We start from the raw sequence: 20730 nt of genomic DNA, 5'->3' as shown, positions 1-20730 counted from the left end.
CGGCCGTGCGAGCGCCGCGAGTACCAGGCGACCAGGACGCGCTAGGAGATTTGTGTAGTGCCAATATTTGAGTGGATTAAGAACAGTGACCTCAATAGTGCTGTGCCGTGTTTTTTACATGCTGGAAATATTAAAATATTTTTTTAACTGAAATTGAAAAAAATATCAAAAGTGTTTTTTTTTAATTGAAATTTTGCAGATAAGATCTACATAAGGTATAGTTTTGTCCCCTTTCGGCTTGATACCCCCCTTCCGTTACACCCTGTATATACGTGTTAGAAGTTGAGAAAAAAGTACGTACTTACGTGAAAGAGAAAAAAACCTAGTCTTCGAGACACTTCAAATCTACTTATTCAATAAATTTTTTTTTCTATATTTAGGACCGTACATCATCGTCATCATGGTTATACTTAGTACGGAAATACCTCTATCCCTTCTCTTATTGGGTACTTCCAAGAAGCTATTTCGATTAAATTCAAAAAATCTCAAAATAAGGGCCACGTCACACTATGACGCATCTGACCCCCGACCCCCTCTCGGCAGTTCACACGAGTGATGCGAAAATTAACAACGACAATTTAATTGATACAAACAGCCCACTAGGTGAGGCCAGAGCTGAATTAATGGCGATGGATGAGCCCAGGGACGGATCTAGGAGGGCTACAAGAGGGCTCAGGGGACAGCAACATCATGATATGCTCAAAATAAAAACACTTTCACCTTTCTCATACAACTAGTATTAAATATAAAATCAAGTTCAGTACAAATAAGGATTATATTTCAATCTGTAACATCTTACAATAGCTTTATTGCGACTCGACTAAAATTTTTACATTATCTTATTCAAACACACATTCCGTGGTATTCGAGATTAGTCCGAACATAGTCCTGTCTCGAAAATAGTCCTATATGTCTCGTACATAGTACACGTGTCCTTAAATTCTTTTAAATTTATAATATATCCTATTGAACTTCTCGCCAATGACTTTATCCTTTGGAGTTTATGAAACGTCAAAATACAAAATGACTACAGAATTTCTATAAAAAGCACACTGTGACGTCATAGAAAAAGTGATAAAATGTCTGACTTATTACGTTTTTCTTGATAAAAATCATTAAATAAGTTAAATAGAAAAAAGAAAATGTTTTCCGTTAGTTTTAGATCTGTCTTTATTTAGCAATCAGCATTTAATAAATTATCTTGAACCTAGTAAGTACACGACCCAATTAGGCCTAAAAATGTCTGACTCCGGACCTGGTTATGACTTCACAAGCCTAGTAGACACCCAACTTGTACCTATAGACATATATATATATACATGTTATATACCTTAGCAAGCCGTCTAGACTGACATCTTTCCACGACAGAAAATTGGCCCGACATTAACCGGACGTGTCTAGCCTAATTTACAACGAATTATGTTGGCATTGATATCAACAGATTTTCCAGGAAGAAATTAGTAGCACAATGCCTACATGTATCTATGTATGTGTATGTTTTTATTTTAGTTGCATGAACTCATGAAAACCGAAACTTAATGCTTACAATGGCCCCGATTCCTGCAGATACTTCCTAATTTTATTTTAAGTTATGCCTGTCATTTTCTTATCCGCCGAAAAGGAAAGGAACGGATGATTGACAACTGTTAATTTTAAACTGAATGATCGAATGAATGAATATACTGGGCGAATAAAATAGGTATCTCGCTGATATGTAAAAAAAATGAAAATCTTGTATTTTTATGCCTATAACAAAAATCCATTGAGTTAGTTACAACAATACTTAGGTACCTATCTACATTAACAGTACGTATACTTATAGACGACCTATCTATATTTTTCTTAATATTGTCAATCAATCGCAAATCATGCATAAAACTTTTTAATATTTTATTTAGTATTTAAGTACCAGAGTGAGAAATTAGTAGAGTCTTTTGTAATTATTTATTTTTATTTTAGTGCAATAAAGTATATTTGTATTGTATTGTACCTTATACATTGATTACCGAATGTAAACATAAACATTAATGCAACGAAGGAAAGATCGTTTCACATCGCGTTCGCTGTAACTACTTAATGCACGCGTGAAGAACGATTTCACAGTTTAAATGAAAGAAGCGAATCGAGATCAGTGGAAAAGTGAATAATTTCTTGGCAAATGGAACAATTGGCGACCTCAAAACTCCACCATAGAAGTTTGCTAACCAACGACAATGGCGAAAATTAGCACATCTGAAATACTCCGGGCGTTCACCCTGACTCCTAGAATGTAAAATAAACTCGAACCTACCTACACGAACGGACATGACGTCTTGTTTTAGAACACTTTTTCAAAATATATGTTTTCTTTTTCTAAATAAAAAATTACCATTTAAATTTAAATCAGTTTTGAAAAAGGAATAATTTTTTATTCTTATAAAGTTTCGTAATCGCGATATATATTTCACATTTAAAATTTAGAAACTCCTAACTATGACAAAATAAAAGAGCTTTCTTAAAAAATTAATGTAAAATACATAGAGTTCTGTAGATACCGTTATGGGTTTTACTTAATCTTTTTACAGAAAATGTTAAAAATGTCCTTCGCGTACCAAGGCAAGATACAGCGAATAGACTATTTGAAATTTAAATTCTTTGAATTTTCAAACGACAGTCATATAAAGTGAATGATTTGAATACCATTTAAACCTTTTTTGTATTCATATCACACTTCGCACATAAATAGTTATTATGTTTATAGAAAAGGAGGTCAAAGTTGAGATCGATTTTTGCTAACTTACCGGAAAACTACATGTAATTTTATGTAGATTGAAAAGATAAAAAATGGCTGTTATAAAAAACATCGTAAAATCAAGTAAGTGAAGCAAACCGAACTTAAATCGTCGTCACAGGGGGTCTATTCTACAATCAATGAAATACCCATGTGAATGGTACATTGTGACGTTTGTATAGAACCATAGATTCGCGTCAAATGTCAAAGTTCGTATTCAGCCTAGTTACGTAAGAAAACATAATCAATTACTTACCTAAGATCTTATTACATTTCAACCATAATAATAATAATTATAACTCGTATTTTTTTTATATTGTATTCTTTCGATCCGAATTGAAATTGCTCTTCTTCTTCTTCTTACCGTGTGGGTTTTGAGGTGGAATACCAGCCTCATCAACCCTGGTGTCAGGGTAATTATTGAGCCGCCAAATGCCCGTGACATGGCTCATGTAACGATTACTCACTTACATCAGTAAGTAGTAACCAGGACCTACGGCTTATTGTACAATCAGCCCGTAATGTCCTAACCAAACTAGGGATCACAAGTGATTTTGTGATATGTCCCCACCGGGATTCTAACCTGGGACCTACGGATTCTGATCCCAACGCTCCACCACTGGACCACGGAGGCCGTTGCTCTGAAGATTCGATACTTTAAATAACAAATAAATAATAATAACTAAAAGTAGTACAAAAACTATTTTTAACCTGCGTCATGTCATTCAGCGAATATTAAACATTGCAATTTGCAAGTGACACTTGTAAACGAAGTTGCTTAGTGACATACTTAATGATTGTATAATTATAATAATTAACTAAGTAGGTAGGTATATATCTAACGAATCAATGTCTATCACGCTCGAATACACACTATTAGATATAGGGGTTACGGTAACCTATTAAAAATTAATTATGTATAATTCGCCATCTCTATTCCGTATTCTTGTTTTATATTAATTAATTCCTTGTTTTTATAATAAGGAAATTCCTAATATAATATTCGGCATTCCAAAGTCTATGGGATTGGAAATGTGTCATATGTGCGGTAAGTATTAGCCTAAGCTGTTATAAAATCGACGTAGGTACCTACATTTAAGATTGCCGCAGAGTTTAAATATACACATATATTTATCTTTGGATGCAATATTAAAATGATTATTGTACCTACAAATTAAGTATTGTGGTCACATATATTTTTTTTATATATACAAAAAAATCGCAGATGAATTTACATATCTAAAACATTAAAATAACTGTATCACGTTCTGGTCATGAAAAAATATACCTAAGTGGTTGAGACATGTCGAAAAGTTATGGGAAAATTAATGAGTAAATTGATAAAAGTAGCACATCTATGTGAAAATAAAGAAGTAGGTGAGTTAAGTTTATTCAGATGTATTTTATCGATATGGATAGTGGTAATTGTTTCCAACGTGTTATAGAAAATTGACTACCATTTAGCTAAACTAAACAGCTGCTTAGGAAATTGGGTTAATCCTTTGAAAACTTGTTGGTGTATGTAAAATTTACAACATAGGTTCATCGGTAAAATTATATTACACTCGTAACGTGCATGTTATCTAAATCTTCTGACACCGACTTCAAATAAATCAAAATAAATAACAGCAGTTTTAATCATCGAATATTCCTAAAATATTATTCTGATTACCGTTCAGTAGAGATAACATAAACGATTCGCACTAGAGAAATATAGTTTTAAAGTACATTCACTGTGCGTGGAGATGGTACGGAAATACTCGAATGCAACCTTCGATTGATGTATGATAATGTGAAGATACTTACTGGTATTAGAGATCCATGTCTGGGTAGACAGCTCGCAGACGGTCCCAGTCGGTAAAAAGTGAAATTTCTGCGACGCGGCTAATACACTTCTCATCAAAAAAATCGAAACACTTCCGTTTTCATTGTTTCTGTCCGAATTTAACACAAAAAAGAATTCATACGATGAAAAAAAATACATAAATGTATAGCTGGCAGTTTGGCCATTACAGTAATAAGCGAAAATTCTAAATTCAAAATTAGAATTTCATTTGTTTATCTTATAAACGAAATGAATCACTGGTTTGAGACAAATGTGTGTTTAGGGTTGGAGTACATTTAGCGTTTAAAAACTAAAAATTGGCGCCTATCCTTAAACTTTTTGTTTTTTATTTCAATACTGTGACTTTGGGACGTCTGAAAAAAGGTTTTTTTTCTAAAACGTATGGATACTTCGCCCACAGAAGCCGCCCAAGTTGTGGCATTGCTGGATTCTGGCCTTAGTCAGCGTGTTGTGGCTGCAAGACTGCATCTAAGCCTGTCATCTGTTCATAGAGTCTATAAACGTTATCGGGAGACTGGTTTGTTCACGCGCCGTTCAGGATCTGGCAGGAATCGGGTCACTTCTGAGCGAGATGATCGATTTATTGTAACAACTTCTTTAAGAAATCGACGCCTTAACGCTTTTCAACTGCAGCAGCGGCTTCGTGTTGTACGAAGGGTGGCTGTAAGTGACTCTACAATTAGAAGAAGGTTGAAGGATCGTGGACTGGTACCGCATAAGCCAGCAAATGGGCCGAAATTAACTGCAGACCATCGAAGAGCGCGCCTTAACTTTGCACGTGAGCACCTAAATTGGTCATACCTACAGTGGAGCAAAGTTCTCTTTTCTGATGAGTGTAAAATTATGCTGTATGGTAACGACGGAAGGAACAAGGTCTACAGAAGAGACGGAGAACGCTATGCACAATGCTGCATTGAAGAAAAGGTCAGCTATGGTGGCGGTTCTGTAGGTATGACCAATTTAGGTGCTCACGTGCAAAGTTAAGGCGCGCTCTTCGATGGTCTGCAGTTAATTTCGGCCCATTTGCTGGCTTATGCGGTAGCAGTCCACGATCCTTCAACCTTCTTCTAATTGTAGAGTCACTTACAGCCACCCTTCGTACAACACGAAGCCGCTGCTGCAGTTGAAAAGCGTTAAGGCGTCGATTTCTTAAAGAAGTTGTTACAATAAATCGATCATCTCGCTCAGAAGTGACCCGATTCCTGCCAGATCCTGAACTGCGCGTGAACAAACCAGTCTCCCGATAACGTTTATAGACTCTATGAACAGATGACAGGCTTAGATGCAGTCTTGCAGCCACAACACGCTGACTAAGGCCAGAATCCAGCAATGCCACAACTTGGGCGGCTTCTGTGGGCGAAGTATCCATACGTTTTAGAAAAAAAACCTTTTTTCAGACGTCCCAAAGTCACAGTATTGAAATAAAAAACAAAAAGTTTAAGGATAGGCGCCAATTTTTAGTTTTTAAACGCTAAATGTACTCCAACCCTAAACACACATTTATCTCAAACCAGTGATTCATTTCGTTTATAAGATAAACAAATGAAATTCTAATTTTGAATTTAGAATTTTCGCTTATTACTGTAATGGCCAAACTGCCAGCTATACATTTATGTATTTTTTTTCATCGTATGAATTCTTTTTTGTGTTAAATTCGGACAGAAACAATGAAAACGGAAGTGTTTCGATTTTTTTGATGAGAAGTGTATATTCACTCAGTGGAAAACGTGGATCAGGCGACACCGCGGCCGGTTCACGCCATGTATATGTGATATACCGACACGTGGTTTTTAGAAAAGATAAGCTATTAATTTGTTGATTTAATTTTTTTAAGAACAGTTCCTGTATATTTTTAATTGAAGGTTCGGTGTTCGTGAGTTCGTATGGGTGCGGGTGGACCTACGGAGCGGCTCGTAGGAGCGCGCGGCGCGACGTCGTGCGGGCCACTGACTGAGTGCGCGCGCGCAACCGATCGCTCTTCAACTCTTCCAATTTTAAATATCGAAAACTTGCGTACGCTTTTCCGAGAGTACCGCGGGCGCGGTTCTGAAGTTTCGTTTACATACAATGTGCAATTAGCCTTATATTTTACAGTCACTACAAGGTTTGTCGGGGTATGTCTGTCGCTAGGTACTTCTACAAGTCATAAAATTATTACTAGCACGATGTATATATAAGTAAGTATGTATATAGAGGATTATTTTCGCGTACAAAAAAATCTACCTACTTAAAATGTTTAAAGATTATACATTAGTAGTACAGATACTAAAAAAAACTGCTAAACAATTGAAAAAAATGTAGCGTAATGATGGTAGAGTCCTAAATATGCGAATATACACAAATCATTGTATTATGGAGAGTACGTTCGACTTATACAATATATGTAATTTACTATAATCTACATAACTACTCTACTACTATAATCTACATAGAGTAAGATTGTATAACTAACAGAAATTGTATTAATCAATGTAGAGACAGAACGAAGATGGGGAACAACTTGTATGGACAATTGGACACACAGATACCATAATCGACACCCATCCTACTTGTCTTTCAGATGGTGTTGGTGGTACCTACCATCGCCGACCGGCGCCGCTGATGTCACCACCATCGATCACCACCACGCTGGTGGGATTGTTGAACGACCATAAATCTGTCAGTGTTGCAAACAGATTTGCCGATTTTTTGTATTTAGTTGTGCTATTTTTGTATTTGTGTTGATAAGCGATTGAATTCAGATTTGTTACTAAGTATAACTATACGAGTATACAGTACTTATCTACATTGGGAATTATGTCAAGCGACGTTAAGTTCCTGTTCGCACTTAGTTTTCATTACTTACCTAAATGGTACTACAGGAAGATTTAAACATAAAAAAGTTTAAAATTAACTTAAAAAATTCCTAATTGAGAAAAGTTTTTAAACACTGCAAGAGTTTTTATTACATGATAAATAGACTGTAAGTGATGTAGATTTTGTTGCTATTAATAGTTTTTAAGATTTTCATAGTTATTTTTAGATTAAGTTTGTTTAATGTTAAGTACTTATTATTATTATTATTTTTGTATTTCTGGCCTAATGTAATTTCTTGATATTTTTGTTTGTTTTTGCTATACCCTCCCGGGTCCATATGTGATACTATAATATTTATAACAACTGTTTACCATATGGTGTGCAATAAATACTTTGACTTTGACTTTGGTACAAATTCCTGTAATAGGCTACTTGACAACCTAGTCAAATGAGGTACTTTTTACGAAATGTCAAAACGAAAATTTTCTTTGGAGTTTGTATGGAAATACTGTACTGTGACGGGTGAGAGCCTTGTCCGGCAAAGTAGTTAATGCCATCTGCGGCAAATCTACAATAAGTCACGTCAAAAAAAAACAACTTCTGTGACGTCATCAATAAAAGCGGTCAAACGTCGTACTCATTGTTACTAAATTCATATATAAAATTCGAAAATAAGTGGAAAAATAAAATGAGATAGATTTATGATCATCTTAGACTGGCTTCTATTTCTAGATTAGCATTTTATAATTTACCTTTGACCCAGTCAAGTACCCAATTGGATCGTGTACTAGGTTCAAGATAAATTATGAAATTCTGATTACTAAATAAAGACGAAAGAGGAGCTCGGTGGCGCAGCGGTAAACGCGCTCGGTCTGCGATTGTTGAAGTTAAGCAACTTTCGCAAAGGCCGGTCATAAGATGGGTGACCACAAAAAAAAAGTTTTCATCTCGAGCGAGGCACGTTAAGCCGTTGGTCCCTGCTGCATTCTAATCTAATCTAGCCTACAAGATCGCACTGCTGGGCAAAGGCCTCCCCTTCCTCTTTCCATTTTTCGCGGTCCTGTGCGTATTCCGGCCAGTCCCTCCGGCAAGCGTCCAAGTCGTCACGCCATCTCTTTCGAGGTCTGCCACGACGCCTGTATCCGTCATGAGGCACCCAATGCGTGACGATCCGTGCCCACCGCTCAGGGTGCATGCGACAAACATGTCCGGCCCAATTCCATTTGAGTTTTGCGGCTTCCCGTCCCACATCAGCGATTCCCGTTTTTGAACGCAGTGTTGTGTTTCGGACTCGATCAATTCGTTTGACACCTAACACACTACGCTCAATCGCTCTTTGGCAGACCTTGAGCCTGGACTTTTGACGTTCCGTCAATGACCAGGTCTGGGCACCGTAAGTTAGGATGGGCAGAATACACATGTCGATGAGCTTTCGCTTTAATGAAATGGGAAGATCCCCTTTCATTAGGTGTTTCATCGACCAATAGCTCTTCCACGCATTTTCGATACGGCGATCGATCTCTTTTTCTTGCCGGTTTTGGAAAGAGACTATCTGGCCCAAGTAGATGTATTCATCGACATAATGTATTTCTTGCCCATCAACCTTGACCCTACGTTTTGTGCTGTTGGTCATAATCTGAGTCTTCGACCTGTTCATCGCAAGCCCAACCCCAAGGCTCGCTGTGCTAAGGTCTTGAAGCATCTGTTCGAGCTCGACTGATGTAGGCGCAAAGAGTACTATGTCATCGGCAAACCGAAGATTGGTTAATCTTTTCCCTTGGATGACAATTCCTCTCGTCTCCCACAAATCCGCCAGCTTTCTGAAAATTTCCTCCAGGGTACATGTGAACAGTTTTGGGGAAAGGGGGTCACCCTGCTTCACGCCCTTTTCTATTCTAAATATAGGACCCTGTGATTGGAGCCTTATAGAGGCTGTGCTGTTCGTGTAGATTAACTCCAAAAGCTTTATATAGGTGTCTTCAATATTTTGATTGCGAAGAGCTGAGAATATCGCTGAGTGATTGAGACTATCGAAGGCCTTGGAGTAATCCACGAACGCCAGATAGAGAGGTTTGTGGTACTCATTGCATTTTTCAATGATCTGGTTGACAGTATGTAGGTGGTCTGTAGTTGAAAAAGATGGACGAAAGCCTGCCTGCTCTACTGGTTGATGAGAATCTAGCGTTCCTGCGATACGGTTTTCTATGACTTTAATGAAGGTTTTATAAATATGGGAAATTAAACTGATTGGACGGTAGTTATTGATGTCTGTTTTGCTGCCCTTCTTATGCAGTATAGTAATATTAGAATGGCAAAAAAGTTTTGGAATTTTTCCGGTATATAAAATGCTATTAAATAAATTGGTTAGGTGGGGAAGCAATATGGGTTTTCCTATTTTAAGAACCTCTGTGCTGACATCATCTTCGCCGGGGCTTCTGCTGTTTTTCAAGCTTGCTAAAGCTCTTACGACTTCTTGGCCTGTGATTGGGAAAATGTCGCCAGGGCACGAGTATTCAATGGATGGTGTTGGAAGGGGAGAGTTACTAGAATATAAACACTTGTAGAACTCAGTACATATTGATGTGATTTTATCACGACGGCTGTGTGTATTGCCGTGATTGTCCTGCAATTTCGATATCCATCCTTTTCCCGCTCCTACGCCCTTTTTCGCTGCTCTTAGGGATTTATTATTCAGTAATGCCGTTTTAAATATTTCGGTATTATAAGTCCTAATATCTCTCCTAATGCTTCGCTTAACTTCTCTGTCCAAAATTCTAAACGTTTCTGTGTTTCTTTCAACCAGTACCCTTCTTTCTATTAATGATAATGTGTTACTAGTCAATTTGTTGTTTTTTGTTCTATTTTGTCGAATCCTCCGACTTGCTCTAGTTATACTGTGTATTATGTTTTCATATTGCACTTTTGTATCGTCTGTATCTGTATCTAGTTCATCAAAGCTATTCTTTAATTCCAAATTAAATTCAGTTATGTTGTTTACTAGATTTTGAGTATCTACTCTACATGTTTTTTTCTTGAACATTTTTTGTCGGAGTATTTTAAAGTTGAAACAGAGTTTTGTCCGAAGGGGGCGGTGATCAGAACTGAATTTTATTTTATTTATAGTACCGACATCTTTTATGATAAATCTACTGGATGACAAAAAGTAGTCTATTTCATTTTTAATTTTACCGTCTGGAGACACCCAAGTCCAACGACGTTGCAGTTTTTTCGGGAAGAAACTATTGCCGATGTTCAACATTTGACCAAACGCGAACTGAATAAGACGACAGCCCCGATCATTGCGCTCGCCACTACCATGGGATCCCATTATATCTTCGTTATCTAGTGGCTGGCGAATGCCAATCTTAGCGTTAAAATCGCCCATGACAATGTTCCAGTTGCCCTTGTTTTCACCACAGGCCTTGTTTAAGAGATCATAGAATTCTTCTACCTCATCATCGTGATGTGTAGTTGTTGGTGCATACGTCTGGATTAGACTAAGGGTCTTATTCTCTGATAAACGAAACTTTAGTACAGCAATTCTCTCTGAGTACCCTTTAAATTCGATGATGTTATTCAACCACTTCTCAGCAACCAGAAATCCTATGCCGTATTGTCCTCCCGGTATACCAAAATGATAAAATATATTACCATTTCTTTCAACCGTGGCTTCACCATCTCTTCGCACCTCTGATAAGCCAACAATGTCCCATCTAATATCACTTAAAGCATTTTCTAGTTCTAGCAATCGTTCTTCACTCATCAGTGTCTGAACGTTGTAGGTAAGTATATTAAGAGTATCGGAGTCCGTTATATTACAAGCCTTGGTCGTTTGACGGGAGATCGTCCTCGCCCGGAGATTGTTCGCACCCCTGGTCTCAGTACTGAGCGGGCTTCCGTCAGAGCCAGCGCGGCAACTGACACCGCCGGGAACTTGGGGCCGGAGTAGTGGGTATTCTGTCATAGGAGGGGGGTTTGGACCTTTATCCACCACGCTGGTCCAATGCGGGTTGGTGGATCGTCAGAGCCTCGTTCGTTAATTAGCAGGATGTACCACGGGCAGGTGAGGTTGACTTGGGACTCGAGAGATGTTGTTTGAGTCCCCTTCCATCCCTGCATTGCAGCATTAGCAGTCGTTAATAACCACCAATCCGCACTGGGCCCGCGTGGTGTTTTAAGGCCCGATCTCCCTATCCATCCATAGGGGAGGCCCGTGCCCCAGCAGTGGGGACGTTAATGGGCTGGTGATGATGAAATAAATTTATTTTATTCTTATTCTTATTCTTAAATAAAGACAGATCTAAAACTGACGAAAACATTTTCTTTTTTTCCATTTAACTTATTTTTTTAATTAAGATGGGTTTGCTCTCGACTTCATTCTTCTTCGAGGAGAAGAAGAGATCGACGGTGGAACGAGTTTACCCAGAAAGGTACTGGCACTCTCACACACGCGACGTGTATTTATGAATTTTAATCAAGTAAAACGTAATAATAAGTCCGAAATTTAATCACGCTTTTCTATGACGTCACAGTGTGTTTTTTCACACAAATTCTATGGTTATATCGTGTTTTGACGTTTAGTAAAAAGTAACTGATTTGACTAGTTGGAAACTATTACGAAGATTCATTGTGTCCTTTACCGTAATCCACCATAACTATGTTTACATTCGTTCAAGGGCCGCCACCAGCTAATCCCGCGCCTGTCGGCCATCGATCACGACCCGTGACGTCATCACATATCGTTACACTACTTACTTTTATTTTTATACCATATCATCCCGCCTTTATCCTCGAAGGGTAGGCAGACGTTTTTGTCTTCTATCTCTACGAAGTTGCGGGCAGACAGCTAGCTAATATCATTTTTTTTTTATTTTACCTAAAGCTGCTATATATTTCTTTTTAATGTCTTCTAACCCTCGTTGACAATTACTTCCATATCCCAGGGAGAGGAAATTACTGAAAACCAGCGCTGGATGGTGCCGCAGCATGGCTCCATCGCAGCACAAGCTGAGCCATTTCCTTTTGCCCGTATTCGTAATATTCATTAATCACCATCACTAATTTCAGAGCCACGCTCTTGTCGGTGTAGCATTCTCCATTCTTGTCTATTAAAGACCAATTCCTTCACCTCCTTATAAGGCACGACGTTCACCTTCTCTTTAATCTGTTCCATGTAAGCTCTTCTTATTCTTCCCCTTCCTCTCTTTCCTTGAATATTTATAAATACCTAGTTCTTATTTTTTTTAAAATTAAGATGGGATTGCTCTTGACTCCATTCTTCCATGAGGTAAAGTTCGACGGTCGACGGCGGAGCGAGCTTATCCAGAAGATGCCTATTCACCCCTGACTTAAAGGACTCCAGGTTACAAGGTGCAGGAAACACCGACGCTGGCAGCCTCATTCCATGCCTTGGCTGTGCGTATTATGAAGGTAGCGAAGCGAAGAAAAAATAAAAAATATATAAAAAAATGCAAACTGTTACTGGGAATAAATTTATTTTATTCTTATTCTTATTCTTATAATTCTCCAGCAACGCTAGTACTTACCAGTAGTACATTCAAGACACCCATGGAGTTAAAAGAACTCTTAGAAGAGTGAGTACCGAGAAGGATTATAGTGTTATCGATATAAGAGGTTTATGATTGGCGAGTGCTATATTGTTCTGACATGCGCTGTAAGCCGAGGCGAAGATTGACAGATTTATTAGATTCACCAGCTTATGCCCGCGGCTTCGCTCGCGTTAATTTAGGGGTAACACGGTTCCCTATTCTTAATGTTTTTCTATCTGCATGCCATACTTGTCTTCTTTTTGCAATCTGCAAAGTATACCTACCATACTGCTTTGTTTACAGACAATTTATTTGTTATAATGAAAGAGCGGGGCTTCCAAACACAGGCTATGTCGTTTAAATGGAGACCCCAATCCACCAGTAGTTAAGGCTTTATTGAAAAAGTTTTTTTTTATTACTTAAGTATTTATTATTTTATTTAATGGCCGCTTACTATGGGTCTCGTGAGGAGGCTCGGTGGACAATGGAGAGAGCTATGCTCGGTATTTCCTTGCTCGATCGAATCAGAAATGAGGAGATCCGCAGGAGAACTAAAGTCACCGACATAGCTCGGAGAATTGCAAAGCTTAAGTGGCAGTGGGCAGGACACATAGCGAGGACAACCGATGGCCGCTGGGGCGGAAGGGTTCTGGAATGGCGACCACGTGTCGGACGTCGCTCAGTGGGTAGGCCCGCTACAAGGTGGACCGAGGATCTGGTGAAGGTCGCGGGAAGCCACTGGATGCGGGCAGCGCAGGACCGATCGTCGTGGAGATCCTTGGGGGAGGCCTATGCCTAGCAGTGGGCGTCGTACGGCTGATGATGATGATTTTATTTAATGTACCAATTTTTAGCTTCCTACTTTGTAAACTGCGAAAAGTCCGATATTAAATTATACCCCCTCTTTGAAGGGGATGGGGCAGAATAAAAATAATTACGCTCAAAACCGAGCATGTTACTAACAAATAGCATACCATTTTGACTATGAATTAAATTTGAATATTTAAGTACAATACCTAATGTTGCACGCCCGATTGGGTTAAATTGTACCTAAGAACTGTATTTTTTCTTTTTATAATGTAACTATGACATTTTTTTTTTGAACTGTACAATTGCAATAAAACTCTTTTGATTTCTTTTTTATTTTTTAGCTTTCAACTTTGAATATTGCAGAATGCCCCATACAAACTTCCACAGCTCATTTTAGGGAAGTGGAGGGTTAGAAAGAGACAAAAAGTAGCCTATGTCACCCTAACTATCTCCACTTAAAAAGTCACGTCAATTCGTTGCTTCGTTTTGCCGTGAAAGACGGACAAACAGACATACACACACACACCTTCCTACTTATTGTACACTCATGAGCAATATAATGTATCTACTTTAGGACTCTGTCGCACTAACATATTTGTCATTTAGTGAGACTTACAGTTCAATTTGTCAAAAAAGTTAATGTGACATGGTACCAAAGTGTATACATATTAATGCTCGTCACCGTACCTGGGCAAATGGAGTTGGAAGATTCAGTTTAAGGCGACGCATTGATAAACTATTATTCCCATTCTTCTTCTATCGCGTGGGTTGTGAGGTAGATTACCAGCCTCATCAACCTTGGTGTCGGAGTTATTATTGAGCCACCAAATGCCCCTGACATGGCACAGGTAACGACTACGTACTTACATCAGTAAGTAGTAACCAGGGCTCACGGCCTTCCAAACTATCAGGTGATCAGTCTGCAATGTCCTATCCAAACTAGGAATCACAGTGTTTTTTCGGATATGTCCCCACCGGGATTCGAACCCGAGACCTCCAGATCGTGAGCCCAATGCTTAACCACTGGACCGCAGAGAACATTGTACTATTTAAACAAACGTAAAAGACTAATGTTTTCTTTTTTATTACTTTTGAAATGTCTTAATTTGTAAATGCTTATAAAAAATGCGTTTATAAGTAGTGAGCGTGTAGCTAACTCTTTCCTTTTTTTGACGTCTAGCTCTATTAATATAAGATTAATATAAATTGTTTTAGGGTGTAACCGCAGTCATAATAGATACTAGATTGACAGCTAAGTAGGAATTAAGAACACACAACACACGCATTATGGACACTGCACAAGAATTAATGATACATAAACACGCCTTTAGAAGATAGATTATCTTTTGTCACGATAGTCAAGAATTAGAACCATCCCGTATGTTTGATTTATAACACCCGTGTAGGAGTTTGGATATTATAAGTTTATATTAAAATAATAAATAATACATAAGATAAAATTGTCATAAGGGGCCTCTACGTGTTGGCTTCGGCCCCGCGCCCGCATTACAAAAGTCCCGGACTCCATAAGTCCGAGATAGGGAAACGATATAAAAATAATAATACTATAGGTGCTAATTCCTGTAAATACCATCTAATTTTATTTTAAGTTATATCTGACATTTTCTTATTCGCCGAAAAGGAAAGGAACGGGTAATCGACAAGCATATTTATGGAACACACGTCAATTTTAAGCACAAATATAAAACAACCGTCTAAAAATTTAACATTGGCCAATAACCCGACAGAATTAAGTTGACAGCACACGTCAAACGGTTTGTATACCAGCGAGATACCTTTTTGATTCGCCCGGGTTATTCATTCATTCTTCCTAAAATTAAGAGCTGTCAATCTTCCGTCCCTTTCCTTTTCGGCAATAAGAAAATGTCAGGTATAACTTAAAGTAAAATTAGGAAGCGTCTGCAGGAATCGGGGCCATAGTACTACTATAATAATAGTGGTTGAGCGTTAGGCTCACGATCCGGAGGTCCCATCACTTTGATTCCTAGTTACGTTAGGATATTACTGGCTGATTTCTTCATTGTCCGAAAGTAAGATGATCCATGCTTCAAGAGATGCGTTCGTCTCGGTTACTACTTACTAATGTAAGTGAGTAATTGTTTCATTTCATTTGGCGGCTCAATACTAGCCCTGACGCCAGGGTTGAATAGGATGGTAATTCACCTCTCAACCCACACGATAGAAGATGATCAAAATAATTAGACGATAAAAAAGAAAGAAAACAGAAATAAATTAACTGATGAGTTATTAATTTGTCTTAAGCGCAGTTTCACTAATACAGTTGGCTCAACCATCATAGACGGCGATACGACTACCTACCTACCTATCTACCACGTTGGTCTAACAGAAAGCTCTGTGAGGTGTGGGTACTTAGGTAGTTCATCAAAGATGTACAGTCAAAGAGCAAAAGTGCACTCACTGAGCCCAGCGAATTATTGAAAAGATGAAATTGTGAACCATTAGTTGTCATAATAAAAAAAAAATATGTTTTTCTAGGTGTTTTTGGTCTATTACAGAAACGACATGTAACCAGGAGGTCTTAAGTGCAACCAGTTAATTTATTACTTTGCAAGAAACTGATTGGACTTTTGCACCTTATCGTACCTATGACTAACGCAATAGGGAATATAATCGTGACATTATGTTTTAAAAGACTTATTATCAAATGGTGAGGCCCCACGCTCCGCTCCCCGCCCCGCGTAACACTAAGGACATGCGCACACGCAGTATTGAGATGAGTGTCATAACAGCGGCACTTCAAACAGGACCGGAATAGCACTTGTTTCACGCGGCGCATGCGACGGCACTAAACAGATTATGAAAGTGCCATTAGACCTGAGTGAAACAGGAATAATTCTGTACAGAATAGACATACACATGTTTTAGAATACAAATAATTCATTTTTCAATATTTAAAAACTATTTCATTCATTCAAAGACTATTTTCCGCTTATGACAAATATGTTCAGTAAATCCGTCTATATAAAGTATCTATCTCAGGGTTTCCCAAACTATCTTCTTCTTCTTCTATCGTGTGGGTTGTGAGGTAGATTAAGAACCTCATCAACCCTGGTATCAGGGTTATTATTAAGCTGCCAAAGGACAAAGACATGGCTCATATAACGACTACATACTTACATCAGTAGTAATCTGGACCAACGGGTTAACGTGCCTTCCGAAGCACGGATCATCTTACTTTCAGACAATCAGGTGATCAGCCTGTAATGTCCTAACAAAACTAGAGATCACAAAGAAATTGTTGTGGTACGTCCCCACCGGGATACGAACCCGGGACCTCCGGATCGTGAGCCCGAAGCTCAACCACTGGGATCTATCTATAGAAAGATACACCAACAGAGACAAGGGCCGGTAACAAACTTTGTTTCTTATTTGAAAAGTTCTTTATTAATATTGGAAATGGTTTTTCCTGGAAATGGATCCCGAGTTTATTAACTTGTATTAGATGAGTCCTAACCCTGATAACTTTAGAAACTAGTAACCTACCCTTTACCCTGTATTCACCCCTGGAAAATTGGCACGGGCAAAGAAATAGACAAAGTTACTCTCACATGTATAATATTAGTACAGATGACTAAAGCTCCTTTAAAACCCGTTCTAGGTGAAATTAGATGTACCTATTCATATTCTGTGGCTATTGCCCCGGTTGGCATCGCAACTGTTTGCATTCTATCGTCAGCCAATCATTCTCTCGGCACTTCTAACCTGTCTCTAACATGCTTATCTAAATCGCCCATAAATGCCATCTGTCTTCATTTTGATAAATATATACTTTTAAGTAGCCACAGTTGCATTTCTTTTTTATTGCAATTAGTGTTATGTTGCCAAGAATTTTTGTCGTTAATTTATTTCAGAGTTTAAATTTCGAACTACATGTCATAATACACGCTTTCATTTACTTTTAAAGTTTATTGTTTTTTCTTCTTCGCAAAAACAGTTCGTTCGAAATTGGAACATGCTTGATTTGAAAATTATTTTGTTCGACTTGTCACTCAAGATAACTAATCACAAAACAGGGCTTACAACGCGCTATTGAAATTTTCTGGATTGATTGTTATAAGTATTTTTTTTCTAAGTAGGGAGTACATAATCACTCTGTGGCGTAGTTATTGTGAGACAGCGTCCTCTTCCACCGAATCCAAATAGTAAGTGATCAGAATTGTCTGTTTTATATCAAAATCAAAGGTAAGCCAATAAAATCTGATCAACACCCCCACATTACAATTTCACTTTTCGTTCGCCTCAATTGAAGGACATTGACACCAATCAAAAGATTTGCATTCACACATCTTTAAACGCCATAATGAATTATATTGGTGATTAAGCATCCACTTTCTTACGTCTAGCAATGTCGGTGTAATTGTTTGTGTAAAGTGAAATGAGTCACCGTCTAGTAACCTATTTTCTCTTGTCTGTCGCTTCCGCGTCCAGCCTAATAGAGCCAATCTACAAGATAAGCAATAAATATTAAAAATATACCTTTCAACATCTACAGGGTTGACTATGGGACTTTTATTAAAGAAAATGTACACGAACGCTCGTAATACGAGTATAATTGAAGACAAACTGCAGCCACAGTTGATACGGAGTCCTAAGGTGAATATGATGAACCTTATGGTGATATACCTTATACCCCTTATACCCTGGGGGTATAACGTAGAACCCTTGCCCAGGGATACGGGTGAAGACTTTAACTGTTGCAGAGGCGAAGATGGGAGCCATCGGTACGGCAATGCAGGACGGAAGGGGCAAGTCACAGGGACTGGAATTTGGAACCTGACAGAGGGCAGCAGTAACTGTCAGTTCTATTCAGAGACGGAGCACAGGAGTCTTAGTATGGCTATGTAATAGACTACTCTGGGCGCCATCCTACTTGCGTCAGACAGAGTACTGCGGGGCGGAAGGCAAGAGGGAAACCACTGCCTTATTTTTCCCTATAAAAGTAGCATGGAAAATGCTGCACCGACAAGAGCGTGGCTCTTAAATTGATGATGATGGTGATAAGGGATCGCCCTTAACAATTATCCATCTGTTAGAAAGATCACAATCCCTGTACCTACGCCATACCCAGGACACTAGCAGCTGAAAGTGTTCTACACTCTTAGCTACATAAAATAACATAACATAAATATAAATAGCTTATCTACGTCCCACTGCTGGGCCCAGACCTCCCCCAATCAACCGGAGCATGCTCCACCACGCTGCTCCACATCGGGTTGGTGGAGATATTTTACGGCTAATAGCCGGGACCAACACCTTAACGTGCTTCAAACCACGGAATCATTGTATTCTATCAGACAATCAGTTGATTCAAGCCTGTAAAGTCTTTACCAGTCTCACAAAGTGATTTAGACAATGTCCTCATCGGGAAACGAACCCGGACCTCCAGATCGTGAGCCTAACGCTCTAACCATTAGACCACAGACGATGTAAAATAACAAAATCAATTTTATTTTTTACGTGAGCCATAGTCGACGATATTAACTACTTGGGCGAACAAGTGGAAGCACTGCGGACTCTCGCCTGGTGAAAATAAAATTAATCGACAACCCTAGAAACGATAAATATAAGTCACGCGTCGCGATAAACTGGCTGAAATATGTCCGGTGGGTATAGCACGTCTAATTTTACACGTTTCGGCTAAATCAGGCCGCGGCGCGACGCCGGCTCATTCGCACTTTATTTTCAAACAACTGGAACCAACAGTGTATCGTGTTAAGGACTGCAATTCGACAACAAGTCTGAAGGCCTCTGAAGTAGCAGTAACAGCCTCCGTGGTCCAGTGGTTGAGCGTTACGCTCACGATCCGGAGGTCCCTGGTTCAAATCCCGGTGGGCAAATATCACAAAAATTACTTTGTGATCCCTAGTTTGGTTAGGACATTACAGGCTGATCACCTGATTGTCCGAAAGTAAGATGATCCGTGCTTCGGAAGGCACGTTAAGCCGTTGGTTCCGGTTACTACTTACTAATGTAAGTAAGTAGTCGTTACATGAGTCGTGTCAGGGGCCTTTGGCGGCTCAATAGTAACCCTGACACCAAAGTTTATGAGGTTGGTAATCCACCACACAACCCACACGAGAGAAGGAGAAGAAGAAGTCAGTAGCAGTAAGTCGGTATCTCTTCAATTCTCATTTGGCTTCCGGGTGCCAACACTGAGCAACATAGTTTACGATATACCATAGACACGAAAGAAGAATGTATAATTAGTTCAAGAAACAATTCGCGTAGCTTTACACACTACTCTATGTTCGGCGCGCAGCCAAATTGTATGATTTACCGGTCAGCGCAGGCGCCACTCGCAGACGATTCTGTCACACGCCGTCATACCACGACGTTCAACGCTTTATTAATGAAAATGTACTACTGTTTTTGACCTACATTTTCGTCTAGACTTAGAATAGTGTTTCGTGAAACATTTGCCTGAAAAACTAAGTATTAGTACTACCTATTAAAATTACAAATAAACTTTCGATATCAAAGGGACTCGAAATGATACTAATGTATAGTTTAATAGTTACAAATAAAGCTGATAAAATTATCTATTAATCTTTTATTTTATTTTAAGTCTATAACTTCTTTAGTTTAAAAAAGTGTAGTATTTTGCAGGCAAGGACTAACTTTCCTAATGTACCAATTTTTAGCTTCTTACCTTGAAAATTGCGAAAAGTCCCATTAAATTGATGATGATGAAGCGGACCCCTTATGAAACGGGATAACGCTAGGGAGGTTTATGTCAGGCAACTGGCTCATATATTACTATACCTAATAAATACCTTACCCTAGCAGCCAGCTCCCATCGAGGCTCATGCAATCCGTATTACAGTTATGCTACAAGTACACCCGGTTCCTTTGAAACAATTTTCATCAGTCACGCGAATCCGAGTGTTTATATGTTCTCGTTAACTATTTTAATTTTA

General features: G+C 38.7%; 1 protein-coding gene across 1 annotated transcript in view; it reads right to left on the bottom strand.

Annotated features, from left to right (window-relative positions):
• The window catches only part of LOC126370655 (A disintegrin and metalloproteinase with thrombospondin motifs 7-like), a 183401-nt gene extending 178741 nt beyond the window's left edge, over nt 1–4660 (bottom strand). Inside the window, exon 1 of the mRNA XM_050015620.1 lies at nt 4577–4660. The gene's annotated coding sequence lies outside the window, so the exon portion shown is untranslated. The remainder of the gene's footprint in view (nt 1–4576) is intronic.
• Nucleotides 4661–20730: the final 16070 nt, after the last annotated feature.

The sequence above is a fragment of the Pectinophora gossypiella genome, chromosome 11 (assembly GCF_024362695.1).
Source record: "Pectinophora gossypiella chromosome 11, ilPecGoss1.1, whole genome shotgun sequence".
Taxonomy (NCBI): domain Eukaryota; kingdom Metazoa; phylum Arthropoda; class Insecta; order Lepidoptera; family Gelechiidae; genus Pectinophora; species Pectinophora gossypiella.
Note: the sequence above shows the minus strand (reverse complement) of the source record. Positions and strands in the feature narration are given on the sequence as shown.